Source organism: Uranotaenia lowii, chromosome 3 (genome assembly GCF_029784155.1).
Source record: "Uranotaenia lowii strain MFRU-FL chromosome 3, ASM2978415v1, whole genome shotgun sequence".
In the NCBI taxonomy this organism is placed as follows: Eukaryota; Metazoa; Arthropoda; class Insecta; order Diptera; family Culicidae; genus Uranotaenia; species Uranotaenia lowii.
Genome location: NC_073693.1, coordinates 144,147,031 through 144,164,634, shown reverse-complemented (window position 1 = coordinate 144,164,634; position 17,604 = coordinate 144,147,031). Strand labels below are relative to the sequence as shown.

The 17,604-nt window shown below is 38.9% G+C and overlaps 1 protein-coding gene across 1 annotated transcript in view; it reads left to right on the top strand.

The window, feature by feature from the left end:
- LOC129756037 (putative phospholipase B-like lamina ancestor) overlaps window positions 1–17,604 on the top strand; it is a 73,200-nt gene that overhangs the window by 15,449 nt on the left and 40,147 nt on the right. Inside the window, exon 2 of the mRNA XM_055752790.1 lies at window positions 17,125–17,397. The gene's annotated coding sequence lies outside the window, so the exon portion shown is untranslated. The remainder of the gene's footprint in view (window positions 1–17,124; window positions 17,398–17,604) is intronic.

The window sequence follows — 17,604 nt, the reverse complement described above, 5'->3', positions numbered from 1 at the left end:
GGGTTTTAAGGTATGAAACCTGATAATCTTTTGATTTGGCTAAGACTTTATTTAACCTACTTGCTTCGTGCAAGCTTGAAATGTTTGTGCAGTAGTTCTGCCAACTTGAGCGTTCGGCAGCTCTTGTTGCTTTCCGGTAAGCTCTGCGAGCCAACTTGAAAGCATCAAAACCTTCCGTGCGCCTTCGGTTCCAAGAGCGTCTGCAGTTTTTTCGTAATTTACTGAGATTTGAGTTCCACCATGGTGTACTGTTTTTGTAGAATTTCAACGTTCGTAAGGGACACGCTTCTTCATAAGAATTTAAAATAATTTCGGTGGTTTTTGCAACCACTTCATCCAACTCAGAAGGAGTAGTAATTTCAGGTGTATATCCATGAAATTTAATAGCAATATGCTCCAAATATAGGTCCCAATTAGTTGTTCTTGGGTTTCTGAATGTAATTGTTTCTAAAAACTCACCTGAGTGTTCAAAATAGATAAACCTGTGGTCAGAAATCGATTCTTCGTTAGGCACATTCCAATTTGAAATTTCCTGAGAAATTGTTCTAGAACAAAGTGTGATGTCAATCACCTCTTCTCTGTCACACCTAACAAAAGTTGGTTTATTTCTAAATCAGTGCTGCTTAAATATTCCATTAAATTTAAGCCTCTCAGATTGATATCTGAGCTACCCCATACAAAATGATGGGCATTGGCATCACAGCCAATTACAAGAGGTATATTTTGTGATTCACAGAATGAAATGACATTTTTTAAATCATCCGTAGGGGATGATTGTTCATATGGTGAGTATGCTGAACAGTAGACGTATTTTCTATCAGGCAGCGAAACCTGAACGACGCAAATATCTCTTGTTGTTAGATTGGGTATAAGTGTTGCATTTATAGAATTGTTTATCAATATACATGCACGAGGCATTATTCGGGCATTAGTCATTCCAATTACACTGAACACAGTACAGTTTGGTTTGAGCAAATTCCCTAAGTAAAAAGTTCCATTTCGGAAATAGGGTTCTTGGACCAAGGCGATTGATGCAGTTCCATTAAGGATTAAACGACATAAGTTAAGTGTAGCGGTTCTTTTGTGCTGCAGATTTATCTGTGCAACCTTAATAGAAAGCATTTCTATCAAAGAATTCCACACATATTTCCATCACACACAAGAACCACTGCACCTTCATATCAACGCATGAAGCGTGGTATCCCATACAGGCTGAAAATTTTAAAATCGTGTGTATAATCTGAATCCCACGAGTTGCCAGGAAAAATACGGCCCTTTGCACCAGTGCCTGGCTATAGTGCAGACCTTAACAACGTTCTGCTTAAGATAGGATTATTATACACCCTCCTACCCCCACTTTGGGGCCCGCAGGCACAGAACCACCTTGAAGCGGGTGTTTACAAAATTTAGGAGAATACAACTCGTGCATGCGCATTAATAGCAATAAGCACAATTGGTGAATCCTCCCTGAAGAAACTTGGCTTGAAACCAAGCCAAGGTTCCCCCCTCCCAATGTGATAGTCGCATTTGAAGAATGACTAACGCATATGGGAAGTACTGGATAAGTCGCCTTTTACGACGTGGACCAGTATCCCAGTGGTAGTATTCTATAAGCCGCCACCACACAGCACATTTTTCCCTTCATGTATTCATCATTGCGCACTATTGTGATTTTTTTCGAGAAAAAATAAAAAATCATGAAATGAAGGGTTAACAAAATCGATCTTGTTCTCCTTATACCACTTAACGACATCCCGGCTGTAGTGGCAGCTTGCCAGGCCGGCCTGAACATCACCGGACCTTTGTGGGACCGAATGAATGGCAAACCCTCTTCTGGAGACATTTTTTTTTGTTAGTATTTCCATTCATTGTGTCCCCAGAGATGAAAATCTAAGTCTTCTTCCCACAACTACAGATCCCTTGCCAAATCATCAACTTACGAGCAATTTTATCTGCGAAAACAAACTTGAATCTACCCGCAACATTCCCATTACCCGCAACATTCACATTACGCTTTGCAAGGTAAAATTTGTTACCGGGTATTTGTTGTCCATCAAAATGCATCCGTTGTACTTGGTCAACACTTTCTCGTACAACTTCCTTGCTCTGGTTTTGTCAACCAGGTTTTGTTTCAGCGTCCTGTTGGGGTGTTTGCTTGCATGGCACTACCGCATGCCTTCTCGCAAACAAATTCATCGAGCTGTACTGTGGTTCGTCTTGAACTTTTTCGCCAAATCACGCAAGGAGATTCCAGGATTATTGTGAACTGATCGAATTACCTTTGCTCGCAGTCCCTGGTCATGTGTTCCACTTTTACGCCTGGTTTGTTTTACTCGATCCACCATAAGGGTCTCCCGGTAACGTTGCAGCACCGAATTTACAGTCGATTTTGGATATTTCAGGAATTTCGCGATCTTTACCTCTGGTCACGTCAGTTTCTCTACGTGAGTGTGCAGAATTTTCTCCTGCGTTTCGCGTTCCATCGTCGAGAACTTTTGACTGACTGCTTCAATCTTGATGAAATTTTCACCACTAAGTAAACAAACCATCCGGATCAAAACACTGTCAATTGATTCGCAATGTGACAACTAGGGGCGCTGTAGTGAATGAAAAGATGCGACTAAATTCTAAGTGAAACAGACTTTATTCGCTATGTTTTATCTGGTATGGAGATTCAAATTCTGATGTTTCTAATTTTTTTTCATGGCGTTCAGTTCGGTCTGGTCGAAGCCCGGCCTAATACCTTCATTTCCTTCATAGAAAGTAGAAATACACACGTTTGTAACTGCCCGAATTCTAAATGATCATAGCCTTAGTATCATTGGTTTAGTACAATAGATTTAGAATCGAATAGCTAAATATATGATCAATCAATCATTTCTTTTCAAGACATTTGATGATATCCTTGTTCGATAAATTGTTCTTAGATCTGCAGTGGAATACAAAACAAATTGATTCTGTAGTAAAATAAACTACTCTCGAGGAATTTTAATCATCCTGGAGATAAATCCAAAAAATGTGGTACCAAAAACTAAACGTGAGAGTACGTTAAGTAGCTTTCGATCGTAAATCGACCTTCAGCTTCAAACGCAGACGCCGATGATGATGCCGTCGCCAGAAATTGTACTAATAACAACAAAGCCTGCTTATAGTGGATTCCAGCAAGCTGTTGCCACCATGCGGTGCACTGCAACGAAGGTTTAGGGCTTCAACCAGAGATAACGTAAAAAACTAAAACAATCATACAAAACATGTTTTTATACCAACGAGTTAACATTTGAATGAACCGTGTGTAAGACGAAAACCAACTGATGAACAAATTGTGGTTAAAGCAACGTAATGTATGGCGGGATCATCAATGCATCATCAAGTGTGCTTAAATTGTTATCGATAAAAGTACCTCAACAAAACCAGAATAGGAAATTAAAAAGCGAACCGTTCATGCATAGGTACAAGTGCTCGTGTGGAAGCGATTCATTGTTGCTGTTATTGATCATTGTTTGGGGCTAAGATCACGCACCGAATCCATGTGCCTTATGAGTAATTCTACTAGCGATACGATAAACAACGTCGGGAGTCTGTAGTACTACGAAAAACCTTTGCATTGTAGAAGAAACGCTTGCCGGCTTTCTGATTGCATGGAACTGAAACCGGAATAGGATAGGTAGATGCATGAGATTGGGGCAGCGTGTTACGTTTTGATAACAGAGCCTATTGATTTGGTAAACAGGTATTTTATCATTCAGACATCTTTTACTATGCACAATGATAAATGGGCCATTACTGCAATTGCTCTACTGGCTGAAAACTGAACTTGCTCCAGGCAAGATTTCATCAGACTTGCCGCACAACAACAGACACTGTCATTAGATGTTAATCTATTCGGTTGAATAATTCAACGAAAGCGAATCAATTATTTTGATTTCTCCTCGAGAGCTAGAAAACTTGAAATTGATCTTGATATAGAGAATTTTCGTAAGTATATTTCAAAAATTCAGAGATTCAGATCTCTGAAACTCCTAACATAAAATGTAATTGATTTGAGGGAAAAGAATTCAGAATGACAATGATAAGGTGGTACTGACTCTCTTAAGCTTATTTGACTAATTTTACCTAAATACAATGTAAGCCTAACTGTGCAACAAATACGCAGTAAGAATCTTCAGAGTTTGTAAAGAAAGCTACTAGATCGACAATATTTCTGGCTGTCGATTGAGTGTATATTTTTAAAGAAGCACTTGATTTCCAAACACTCACGACAACGACCACTACAACTTAACCTAATTACCCGGGACAGGAACAAAGAGGCGGCCTTCTAGAGGTCATCGAAATTACTTAGGATGTGTATTTTCGTTGCAAAATGTACTTGTTGATTTACATTTCCAATCACTCAAGTACCTACTACTCTTACTACTAGTATACATACTTCACCCATCTGCTTTCATGTCTCCTCTTCGTCGGATCCGCCTTATTTTCGTTCATTCATTCATTCGGTTGTTCTGTAATTCCGTCTTACCTATTCGAAAAATGCCATCACATTCGCTCGCTCAACCATTAGACAGTTTTAAGCAGCGATCTTACTTGACGTAATCCTTCTTCGAGTATCATAATTTTCAAAAGGGGGAAAATGACAATTTTATATATCGATGCAAGTTAACGATAACGACAATGTTTAACGTTATGCAAACAGGGCTGAGTAGACCAACTATTTCAGCTGGCAAATATTATTGCTGCAACATTCGTCATATTGATAAAACAGGTTTGATTTCATCAATCGTGATGAAAAATGTTTATTTTCGTAGCCGAACAGTATACACAAAAAGTACAACCCTATCAAGCTTAACTAAGTGTGCAAAGGACTAAACTAGTCGTGACGAAATTTTCTTGAACTGCATATTGAAGAAAATGATGGGTAAGAACTTTTTGGTTGCACATTATCATTAACGAGAAGATAAACGAAACTATTGGGCAGCTTCAGTCCCGATCGTTGACCATACACTAAGGTAGGTTAGAGTTAGAACCGATAAAATCTATTGGGGAGAGTGAGGACCTTAACCCCGGAGGTGGCCATTTCTCTCAACCGGAATCTATTATTATAGAGTTTTTAAACTTTGGTTGAACAAATTAACAGAATTGGTGGAAAAGATCTCTTTTCATTATTCTCGAACGTTTCTAACGTGAAAGAATTAGGTAGGGGAAAGGTTTCCTAAATGGGCCTATCGGGTTAAATGACCCTACGGCTGTTTGATGAAATGGCTGACTAGACAGCTTATCTGACCAATGCAGTTTAAATGAAGTTTAAAACAATAACTAGGATGGTTTTTGTTTCTTACTCAAATGAACTTTAGAAATTAAACATATTTCAGCTTTTGTGGAGGTTTAATAATGATTATATAGTGGAATAATAGAGTGTTTTGTATGCCCCCATCATGTTTGTAAAATGCCTCCATCCTAAAATAACAGGTTAAATAGAATAAATAAATGATTTTTATCATTGAACCTTCAAATCTAAGCTCTGAATAACATCTTTAGAGAGAATTGAAGATCTAAAAACAGATTTGATAAAGTTTTTCTCATGGATGAACTGCCTCCATAGTATGGCAACCCTAACTTTTGTTTTATTCCATAAAATTATAATATACATAGATTTTTATAAAACTTCAGCTTTGTCGTACGGAAATTACTACTTTCTAGCAGTTTCAATGAAATTATACGGAAATATCGCCAAAAAAACAGAAATTTTGTTCAAAACATAAATAGGCGCATTTAGCCCGCACGGTTTGAGGTTCGGCATTTTAGACAACATTTATGATAAAATCATTTTCTAGGAAACAGAAGAAAATTTTAACATAAAAATAACTCCAATGTATAGAAAACAGAGGCCTGCACACGTGTATATAGTTTTTGTACACATATTCGATGTGATATATGATTAAATCAGTGTTCTGCTTAGTAGGCGCATATAGCCCGCTCCTCCCCTATAGCTCATTTTTTACTAAAATTTTGGTTTTTCAAAGCACGAAAAGGCCTGCTTCTTGTACCAAAAAATAGTGTTGAAATGTATTACTTTTCGATATAGTGTCGTCAAGCGCTACTTTTCGACACTGTTTTGATTTTGGAGGAAAAACTATAATTGTTGTCTGCAGGTGTAATAAATTGATTTCCAAGGGTATTTTCCGGTATTGCAAAAAATTGGGTATGCAACTTGTTGTAAACTTGATTTTTTTTATCACTTGTCGTGATTATTCATGAAACTTGTTGCATAAATAACAAGCCTGCCGAGTTGGATATTTGACAAGTGATGAAAAATCTAGTTTTGCGACAAGTTGTTCACACAATTATTTGCAATGCCGGAAAATACCTTTAAGAATCAACTTCTTCAATCTACTTTCAGAAACCAGTTACAGTTTTTTTAGACAGTGTCGAAAAATAGCACTTTTCGATTTTTTTTAACAGAAATTTTCTATAGCCGCACTTTGATTTTTCCGTCGTTTAGTTTTTTATTTGGAAATTTACTCAAGCAAACACTATAAAAATGCTGAAAGGCTACTTTTTCAGCTAATAAGAGATGGAATTGATTAGAAATTAGAAATATTATAAATTTCTTCAATAAAATTTTGCATTTTTTTTCACTATGTTGCTAATCAGCTAATGGTTCGTGTGAAGAATTTGTGAATTTAATTTACGTTTTAAGGTTGCTCAGGCAAATAATCCTCCTACACAGTAAGTTTCGTTTAAAACCAAAGGATGATTCAGATGGCTGAGAAAATTTTACACAAAAATACCATGAAGTCAATTTTTTCATTACAAATAGCTTTTTTCATTTGCCAGTATGATATTACTTATACCTACTAATCAAATAACAATACATTCTGTCTTATATCAAAAGCTTAAAAGATTGATTTTGTCATTTAATTTTATGCCTTTATGTGAGGATTTGGGTTGGAAGCAAACTTTAAGATTCATTATTTTATAAGACTTTTAAAGTGTTACATAAGAAGCAATATGGCTTTAAAAACAGTCAACGGATCTTTTATCCACTGATTTCGCTTAAGGGGGGAGAAGGGTCTAACGGGTAAAAAAAACACCATTTTCACGATTTTTTTTAGAGCTATCGTTCAAACAAATGAATTCATTTTTTTTTGCATTATACAAAGCATTGTTAAATGAACATTTAAAAAATGAGCCGGTGACGGAGCACTTTCGAGGATGCCTTTTAGAAAACAGGATTTGCGGTGGACACTGTATCTCAGCACAGAATCATCTGAAGTCAGAAATCAAAGAATAATATTTTGAATAGATGTTTTCCTGGATTCCAACGATTTCATTAAACTTTAAAAAAAATTTATGAAATTTTTGTGGCTACTACGATTTTTCACGAAAAAATCCGTCTTTTTTTATCAGTAAAATCTCCCCAAAGAAAATCGTTGGGGTTTGGTATTTTATATGTACACACTTAATCTTTTCTCCTGTGGTCGGGACAATATCGTCCTGTATTTTCAACAGCTGAAATTACAGGACGATTTCAGGACAGAAAAACAGCTCAGGAAAACAACTATCAAATTGTCCTGTATTATCTAAACGGTTTTTTCCTGTGGCTTGCAGGGAATTTGAAGCTTCCCTGTGAGTTCCAAATAGTTTTCTCCTGAGATTTATAGGGAACTATGGATGGTTTCCTTCGCCGTATTATTCTTTCTTTCTACTATTTAAATGGATTCACTGTTTGAAAACAAACACTAATGTTTACCAGAAGATTAGAATTTATTTTAAGCTTTTTCAAGTAAAAAACATTTTGACTTGGTGGCCAATAATCGTAACACTGATTGTAAAAGGATGAGAGTAACACTTACTGATTTTAAATTTGCAACAGGAAGTTAAATCCTTGGTCCCAAACAATTAACGATTTCGGTGCCGCAAATCGATTGTTCCAACTTCCGTGTACTCCGGGTCCATGTCCAACAGACTGAGTTGGCAGGCAGGTGACAAACCAGGCAGGTAACGAAAGCTCTCGAACCGTGGACGAAGCAATTTTGCACCAACATCGATGGGGAGGGAATTGCAGAAACTGGAATTTAAACAAGAAAAATAAAAGCGTAAACTATCTCAGCAAACTATCGTTCAAGTTAATCTTACCTTATCATTGAACGGGACACGGTTTGGGCATATGCCTCCCCCACTCGCATCAGCTTGATTCCCGGAAGTTTCTCTACAAAGTTCCACTGAATATTTTGCATAACCACTAGCAGAGAATTCATAGGAAACAGCTTCAGGTTGCACACGACGACTATCGATTTTATAAGGTTTGCCATTCTCCGCAAGCCTCACCTTGAATTTCAATTTTTTTTGCCAAAGGAAAACACGATTTCAATCAAAAAATTCCGTTCTGCGCCATTACCCAAGAAAAACAACAACAACAAAACGTAACCGAAAAAATGACAGCAAATTGAACTGAGCGCGAAACACATAATGAAAAAGAGAAGAAATATCTTGTTGTTATTTCACACACGATAGAAAGAGACAAGAAATTTTACGAAGCATGTGTCTCACGTGATTCAGGAGAGCAAGATCCTGAGTTTAATAGATTCGTTAGAGATCCTGTGAACTCGTGGAGATTTTGGTACACATTTCAGGAGTATTGAAACGTCACGAGGTTCGGATGGATTACCATTCGAACTTCGTGTAATTTTGCCAGTTCTCCTGTGATTCGAAAAGTCAATATCCCGAGCAGTTTAATTGCATTCTTAGTGTGTACACACTTAATCTTTTCTCCTGTGATCGGAACGATTTCGTCCTGTATTTTCAACAGCTGAAATTACAGGACGACTTCAGGACAGAAAAATCGCTCAGGAAAACAACTGTCAAACTCGCCTGTAGGATCGAAACGGTTTTCTCCTGTAATTTGCAGGAGATTTGAAATGTTCCTACGGGCTCGAAACGTGTTCCTCCTGTGGTTTGTAGTGAAATTAGCTTTCGTTTTCCCCTGGTTCTAAATTTTTAAATTTTTCCATAAAAACAAAAAAACACAATGATTGTTTAAAGTATATTCATTTATTTCTTACATTTTACAATTTTTTTTTTTTCATTTGTCTTATTTTTCACTATAATACAGACAAGACTGTCAATCTGAAAATCAAATAGAAAAGATTTCTATTACTTTTAGTAAAACGCCGCCTGACATCGAAACTTACCGATGCGTCGTGAGAATCTTATCCTAATCCGGTCCATGCCAGCAAACGCGTTGAAAAATCTTGCACCCGAATATGCCGACCGAACCATGCAGTCAACGAAAATTTTCACTATGAGTTCACTATTTCTGATTAACAGCAACGAACAGGTACCGCAAGGAAAAATGGCAAACTGAACTCTTTCGCGGGTTTTTATTTTGTGCACTGGTGAGAAAGAAACAGAAATCCGGTTGTTTTTTTTAAAACAGGATAGAAAGAGATGGGAGATTTGACAAGAAATGTGTCTACAGCGATTCAGGAGAACACTGTCCTGAGTTCACGGGGTTGGTTAGAGTTCCTGTGCTCTCGTGGCAATTTTGTCTCGGATTTCAGAAGAGATGAGACGTCCCGCGATTCGGGTGAGTTCTCATTCGAACTTCGTTTAAATTGAGCAGTGTTCCTGTGATACGGATAATCATGGTCCCGAGCGGGATAAATGCAATCTTAGTGTGTAGAAAGTATGTTCCAAATTTGAAAAGAATCGGTGAAGTAGTTTTCAAATGACGATGTCCACTGACTTTAAAATGTGCTTTCGAGAAAAACGCGTTTGAAGTTTCTGCTCTAAAAATGATGCAGTATTACACATAAAAAAATTTTGACTATTACGTGTCACTGAAAACTGCAACCTTTATAATAAATCACCTGTAATTAACAAAACCTGTAATTTTAAACTGTTTTCCTTGAAAGTTAACGAAGATTCATTTATTATTACAGCAAATGTTCTGTAAAAAAGTTGTACACTAAAAATTAAATGTCACGTAATCATGTTTTCGACCTGTGAAATTACGGTAAATGTCCTGCTCCTTTTTGTTACAGGACATTTGCGTAATTTTGCAGGAAATAATTTTTGCTGTGTAGATAAGAGGAGATAAACATGCCAGCGGCTTTGGCGTAGTGGTTAGAGTTCAAGTCATCTACGCCAAAGTTCATGAGATCGAATCCCGGTCATGGCATACATAGTACACTTTCTGTGGTCTGGTGGTTTTAGCATTTGTGAGATGCTAGCCATCATTACTTCGAAAGATGTGCGCTTAGAAAGAGACGAACCAGCCCAAGGCTGAAAGTCTCTATAATAAGAAAAAAAGAAAAGGAGATAAACGCCTATTATTATATACAATATTCTTGAAATGTTTTACAATAAGAAAATAAAAAAAAAATCGTTTTTTGAAAGTGTTAGACCCTACTCCCCTCTTAAGGCGTGATCTTCATGTGAAATGCTTTTAACCTTCCAAAATTGTTCGAGTCAATATGACCCGAAGCGCACAATCGAACGATCATAACTCTTCGAAAAAAAAAATCAAAAATTTGATTTTTAAAACCTACATGGAAAATCATAAAATAAACAATCTGTAGTACCAGGCAACTTCCTGTGACCACCGGAAGTGCTCCCGAAAAAATCCGTAATTAGGCTGTTCGGGTCAATATGACCCCAGATTTTCCCCGAGCGTTCTCCTGGCCGCAAATATTGACCGATTCCGATAGTTTTTAATTCATTGCATAGATAACTTATTCTAGTTTCTCAATATTGAAAAATGAAGTCAAAATGTATCACCAAATTACCACCAAATTTTTTAAATATTTATAACTACTGATAAGTTTCATACATATATTGCGCTAATTTTTTCATTGACATATAAGATTTATTCAAGCAAAAAATTCCATTGGAAAAACCTGAAAAAAATTTCACTCTAAATAATTTTGTATTAAGTGCGCTTTTCATTAAAGTTAAATTTGTTGTTTAATTTTCATCTCCATCTAATGTACAATGACGACCCCTTTTGTATACTCCTTAGTGCGCATTTCCCCTACTGATTCGAATTAAACGCATAATACTGAATCTTTAAAGTTTTTCTCCGAAGCGTTTGATAAAACGCTTGAGGTTTGTAGTTGCATAATTGCAGGCGCATTGGCTCAGTTGCATTGGACTTTGAAGCAGCTACAAATATTTTCCCGCCTTTTGCTATGCAATTGTCTAGAGCTACAATCTGTCTCAATTGGCCGTGATAGTTGATGAATGAATAATTCATGTCAAAACGATCAACATTTTCCGAGTATGAAAATTTATTATGAAACATATCCTATTGACAAAGGACCGGCTGTCGTAATTCTACGTTAACCTTGCGGTCGTAGCTTATGTACAACCTCTTTAACTTTTTCAATACAATTTAGCTTTAGTTAGCATTCAGATCATGAAAAGTAGGGAAAAGTACTTGTTTTTTTCTAAAATAAGTATATATTTTCGATAGCATCGGATTACACACAATAATCATTGAAAGATGCCTTATTAATAGTACTATGAACTTTTTTTCAAAATTTCGGACGGTTCGAGCAATAAAGTAACGTATTCAACCAAAAAAACACAAATTTGTTGAAAATTTCCTGAGATATCAAAGGGAAAATCTACCGTCCCCACTTACCCCATAAAGCTGGGTAAGTGAAGACACCAGCCGTCCATAACAGTTTACGTGGTAACTTTTTTCGCTTTGCGTCTATCAAGCTCATCTCTGTGATATTCTCATCCGTACAGCTTGCTGGTCCTATCGAGCCTGAGCTCTGCTATCGACTATGCTTTCTATTTATAGTCTCTTATGCTCTTGCAGTTTACTCCGTTTGTCAGGATAGCACAATCTCTTCAGCATTTGTGAATAACATGTTCTGCATCACATTGAACGCTGTTTTTTTAATGATTTTGAACTATAGTTGAACTATACGAAAGTTTGAAGTTGAACTATACGAAAAACCGTCCCCACTTAACCCGGTGTACCTTATATGAAAATCCAGTTTTGCATACCTACCTACCTAAGGGTCCGGCGCCGATTGACCGACGCATAGGGCTGAGATAAAAGATCTCCACTGCTGGCGATCCGGAGCCAGCGTCTTCAATTGCTGTCAGCCAAGGTTCTCGTCAACTGTGCGGATTTCGGCGGCTAGACTTCGCCGCCACGAGCTTTTAGGCCTGTCTCTTCTTCGATGCCCATCTGGATTCCAGTCAAGCGCCTCTCTGCAAATCTCGTTTTCATCTCTTCGCAGCGTTTGCCCAATCCATCTCCACTTACGTTCCCGAATCTCGATTTCTAGCGCCTTTTGATGACACCGGCGATGAAGTTCAACGTTTGAGATCCAGTTGCCAGGCCACCAAGCGCGGATGATGTTCCGCAGGCAGCGATTCACAAAATCTTGCAGTTTTCGCGTCGTTACCGCATATGTGCACCAAGTTTCACACCCGTACAGCAATACGGATTTGACGTTTGAGTTGAAGATTCGGATCTTAGTTCGTAGAGAGATCTGGTGTGAGCGCCAGATGTTTCGGAGACTCGCAAACGCAAATCGGGCTTTTCTGATCCGGGTTTCGATGTCCTTCTTGGTACCACCATCAGACGTAATCTGGCTACCAAGATACTGGAAGCACTCCACTGTCTCAACCTGTTGTCCAGCTACCACGAAATTGGAACGATTTTCTGTGTTGATTTCCATCGACTTGGTCTTTCCGACATTGATTTTGAGACCTGCTGCCTTTGAGCTTTCGGTGAGGTCGTCGAGTTAGCTCTGTATGTCTTGTTGTGTTTGGGCGAGCAAAACAATATCGCCTGCCAGGTCAAGGTCGTTCAGTTGCTCAATTGCTGAAGGATTCCACGGCAATCCTCGGTTTGGTCTACAGTCAATCGATCTAGTCAAGATCTCATCCATTACGATGAGAAAAAGCAGCGGTGACAAAATACATCCCTGTCTCACTCCAGCAGTTACCGGGATTGGTTCGGACAAGACACCGTCGTGCAAGACCTTGCACGAAAATGCCTCGTACTGTGCTTCGATGAGATGGACTAGTTTCTCTGGGACCCATCGTCGTCTAAGAGCAGCCCAGATGTTTTCGTGGTTCAGTCGGTCAAATGCTTTTTCGAAATCAACGAACACCAGCAGAAGAGAGTCCTGGAATTCGTTGATTTGTTCCAGTATTATTCGTAGCGTTGTGATGTGGTCCATTCATGATCGTCCTGATCGGAATCCAGCTTGTTGCCGTCAGAGTGTAGCGTCGATTTTCTCCTGGATCCTGTTCAGGATCACTTTGCAGAGTACTTTTAGGGTTGTACAGATCAAAGTTATGCCACGCCAGTTACCGCACTCTCTCCTTTCTTCGGGACCTTTACGAGGATACCCTGCATACAGTCGGCCGGGAATGTTGCAGTATCCCAAATGTCAGCGAAAAGATGGTGCAACATTTGTGCTGACAAGGCAGGGTCGGCTTTGAGCATTTCAGCAGGAATGCAATCGATTCCAGGCGCTTTGTTGGATTTCATGTCCTTGATCGCCGCTTCTATTTCAGCCAGCGAGGGCGCTTCCGAGTTTACGCTATTAATGCTACTTACTGTGGGCGCCTCGAGCTGCGGGTTCTGTTGGCCATTGCTATTTGTAACTCGGAAGAGTTGTTCAAAATGCTCAGTCCAATGCTTGAGCTGATTTGTTAGATCTGTCAGCAGCTGACCTGCTCGGTCTTTCAGCGGCATTCTTGCATTAGTCCTTGCACCACTAAGGCGGCGAGATATATCATATAATAATCTCCAATGGCAGCGGCTCTTTCTCCCTCTTCGGCTAGGGAGTTTGTCCAGATTCTCTTGTCTCGTCTACTAGCTCGTTTAATTGTCTTTTCCAGCTCCGCATATCGTAAGCGGGCGGCTGCTTTGGCTGACCCGGTACATGCCTGCTCAATTCCGACTTTCGCCTTTCTCCGATCATCGATCATCCTCCAGGTTTCATCCGACAACCATTCACTTCGTCTTCCACAAACTTTACCGAGTGTACCATGGCTCGTCGTGATAAAGGCATTCTTGATTCCACACCACTGTTCTTCGACTGTTCCGTCTGTCGGCAACTCCGAGGCTCGGGATTCTAGCTGCTCAACGTATGCCCTTTTCACCTCTGGATTCTCCAACCGGCGGCGGACGTCGTATCGACACCCGACTTTCTCCTCGCGTCGTTGGACACGTGCAACTCTCAGTCGTATCTCGCCAAGGACGAGGTGATGGTCAGATGCAATGTCTGCGCTTCGTTTGTTGCTGACATCAAGAAAGCTCCTTCTCCATTTTTGGCTGATACAGATGTGGTCAATTTGATTTTCTGTTCGGCCATCTCGGGATACCCAAGTGACCTTATGTGCTGGTCGATGGGGGAAGCGATCCTCCGATCACCATGTTGTTGTTGCCACAAAATTCTACAAACAGCTCTCCGTTTTCGCTTATCTGTCCTAAGCCATGGCGCCCCATGATGCGCTCAAAGTCCTGATTATCGGAGCCAATCTTTGCGTTGAAGTCGCTTAAGTGGATTTGAATGTCACCCTTCGAAATTCTCTCAACCACGCTGTTTAATCTACTGTAAAACTGCTCTTTCTCCTGCAGATTTGCAACGTCAGTTGGCGCATAACACTGGACCATTGTAAGTTTTCTAACCCGTGTTCTGAATCTGGCTACGATTATTCTTTCGTTGATCGGTTCCCATCTAATAAGGGCCGCATGGGCCTGCGGGCTTAATAGGAAACCAACTCCTTGTTCCCGAGTAGCGTGTTCTCCTCGTATGCCAGAGTAAAGTAGTACTTGCCCAGACTGTGTCTTGTTAGGCCAACGGACTTCGCTCAGTCCCAATATCTCTAGCTTGAGGCGGCTAGCTTCTCTAGCAAGTTGAGCTAGCTTACCTGGCTGGGCAAGGGTCAAAACATTCCAAGTTCCGATTCTAGTCCGTGTTTTCATGCTAAAAGTCGTTGCCAAAGTTCCAATTCGGTTATTTCTTCTCTCAGTTTCCGTAACAATACAAAATATCAGGAGCAGTAGGTTGTTAGCCTAAAGTCCCTACCCTGCGATAGGGCTGCCATCTTGGACTTAGCTGGCGGGAGCCGCATTTCATAGATTCAGCCGCTCGCTGCGAGACAGACGCTGCTTGAGCCGCCCCTGACCTGGAGAACAGACGCTCGGTTGTTGTTGCACGCCGCCCCTGACCTGGGGAACAGACGCGTGCGGCCACCTTCTCAGTCTGCATGCGACCAAAGCATCCACCGGGGTTGGATACCCGATATCCGCTTAGGTTACTCGCATCCAGCCGGTACCACGGGGAGGTAGAGATAGGAGTTGTGAATAAGAGGTGACCACACACGAGACCCCATTGCACATTATCCACCGTTTACTAGCCAGTTTTGCATGGGTTAATAAAAAAAGGAAAAAATACGACAAACTATAAGTTTAGAATTTTGCTTAAGGGGGGGGTAGGGTCTAACGGGTATAAAAAAATACCATTTTCACGATTTTTTCTAGAGCTATCGTTCAAACAAATGTATTCAAATTTTTTGCATTATACAAAGCATTGTTAAAAGAACATTAAGTAATTTTTTCGTAGAAAAATATTGAAAAATGAGCCGGAGACGGAGCATTTTCGAGGATGCCTTTTAGAAAACAGGATTTGCGGTGGACACTGTATCTCAGCACAGAATCATCTGAAGTCAAAAAATCAGAGCAAAATATTTTTATTAGATGTTTTTCTGGACCCCAACGTTTTTATTTAACTTAAAAATATTTTTATGAAATTTTTGTGGCTGTTTGAAGTAAAAACTACGATTTTTCACTTAAAAATCCGCCATTTTTCACCTGTAAAATCTCCCCAAAGTAAAAAAATCAAAAAAGAAAAACGTTGGGGTCTGGTATTTTATATGTAGAAAATATATTCCAAATTTGAAAAGAATCGGATAAGTAGTTTTCAAATGACGATGTCCACGGACTTTAAAAATGTGCTTTCGAGAAAAACGCGTTTGAAGTTTCTGCTTTTGCTTTCTTGCAGTATTAGATAGGAGGAGATAAAGGCCTATAACTTCTACAGTTTTGCTTCAATTGACTTGAAAATTTGACACAACATTCTTGAAATGTTTTACAATAAGAAAATAAAAAAATAAAAAAATTGATTTTTTGAAAGTGTTAGACCCTACCCCCCCCTTAAGAAATTCTGAATAAACAGTGTATATTCCAACAATTTTTTTTCGGATTGTCACTTGGCTAATGGCACAACAAAAAATGATTGTAATATTGGTAAGACTTGTAGTGCTCGTGGTTTTTTACTAACCAGTCAATAAAAAATGCTAAATTTTCATTCGATCTGATCAAAAATCACTTTAAATAATTACACACACGCGATTATCCTGTCGTGATTCGGTAGCAACGGAACAAATTATTAAGTGACGATCATTCTAGAACACTTCAGAAGCGCATGTTTTGCTTAACAAGCATCGTTTCAAATAGCAGTCCTCATGCTTAGCAAGAAAAGAAAATAGTTTCTAATTTCAAACAAACGAATCTTTTCTAGACGACTCGTGGCGTCTCCAGAGTCTCGCACAGATTTTCGAATCAGCAGAAATTTTTATACCGCATGAGTTACCGTGATGCTTCAAAATTCAACTGTTTTTCGTTGCTAGGATATCGCAGCTTATTCCATTTTTTAACAAAATTAGGTTATACCTAACAAGGTTTCAAAAAGATTTCTCTACTTATTGATTGCCAGCTCTCGACAACCTCATTCCACTCATTTCATTTAATCTTATATTTGATCAGATTTATTATTGCTCATGTCCAGTTTTCGCTTCGCTACGGTTACTTCTACGCGTAAGATATCCAATGAACCGTACACCCAGTAATATTTAGACTAGTGTGGCACGCGACTTAAGTCTCCTGAAGTCGGGAATATCATGTCTTAGGCTGAGATTCTTAGATTTTTTCTGGACGACAACATTGGTGGAAATTTTTTTGTTGATTTGACGAGGGTTTAGGTTTTAAGGTTAATATTCTTTAAAATAAACATTTTTGTAGATTTGTTTTCGAGCATACCAATAAGTTTCAAGGGCATCTTATTTAATTTTTTTTCTCAATTTCAGCTCTTCCAGATTTAACCCACCAGCAGCTGATTGGATTTGGAGACTTCCGCTATCGAGTTAGGAACGAATCAACATCCTCTATCTTCAATGGGTTGACACGATTTCCGAGTCCGGGTTCTACTGGTGGCGGGAAACACACAGTAGAAAGCATTGAACCTGATTCCTCATTTTCTTTTCGCAAAAATACGAAATCACTTGTTGGCGGTGCAGAACTTCCAGGCCGATCGCAGACAGACATCATTAGATGTCGGCCTAGGCTTTCGTTGGAAAAAGGTGAGACCGATTTATTTATGTTCAACTGGAATAATTAACCCTTCACTTTATGATTTTTTATTTTTTATTAAAAATCATTTTTTACAGTTGGAGTACATTAAAAAAAATTAAAATAAAAAATTTTTTTGACTTTTTCCATACATTAATTGTAGCAAATTTGTTACTTTATGAAACGAAGGGTTAACATCAATTTTGTTTTTTTTTTAA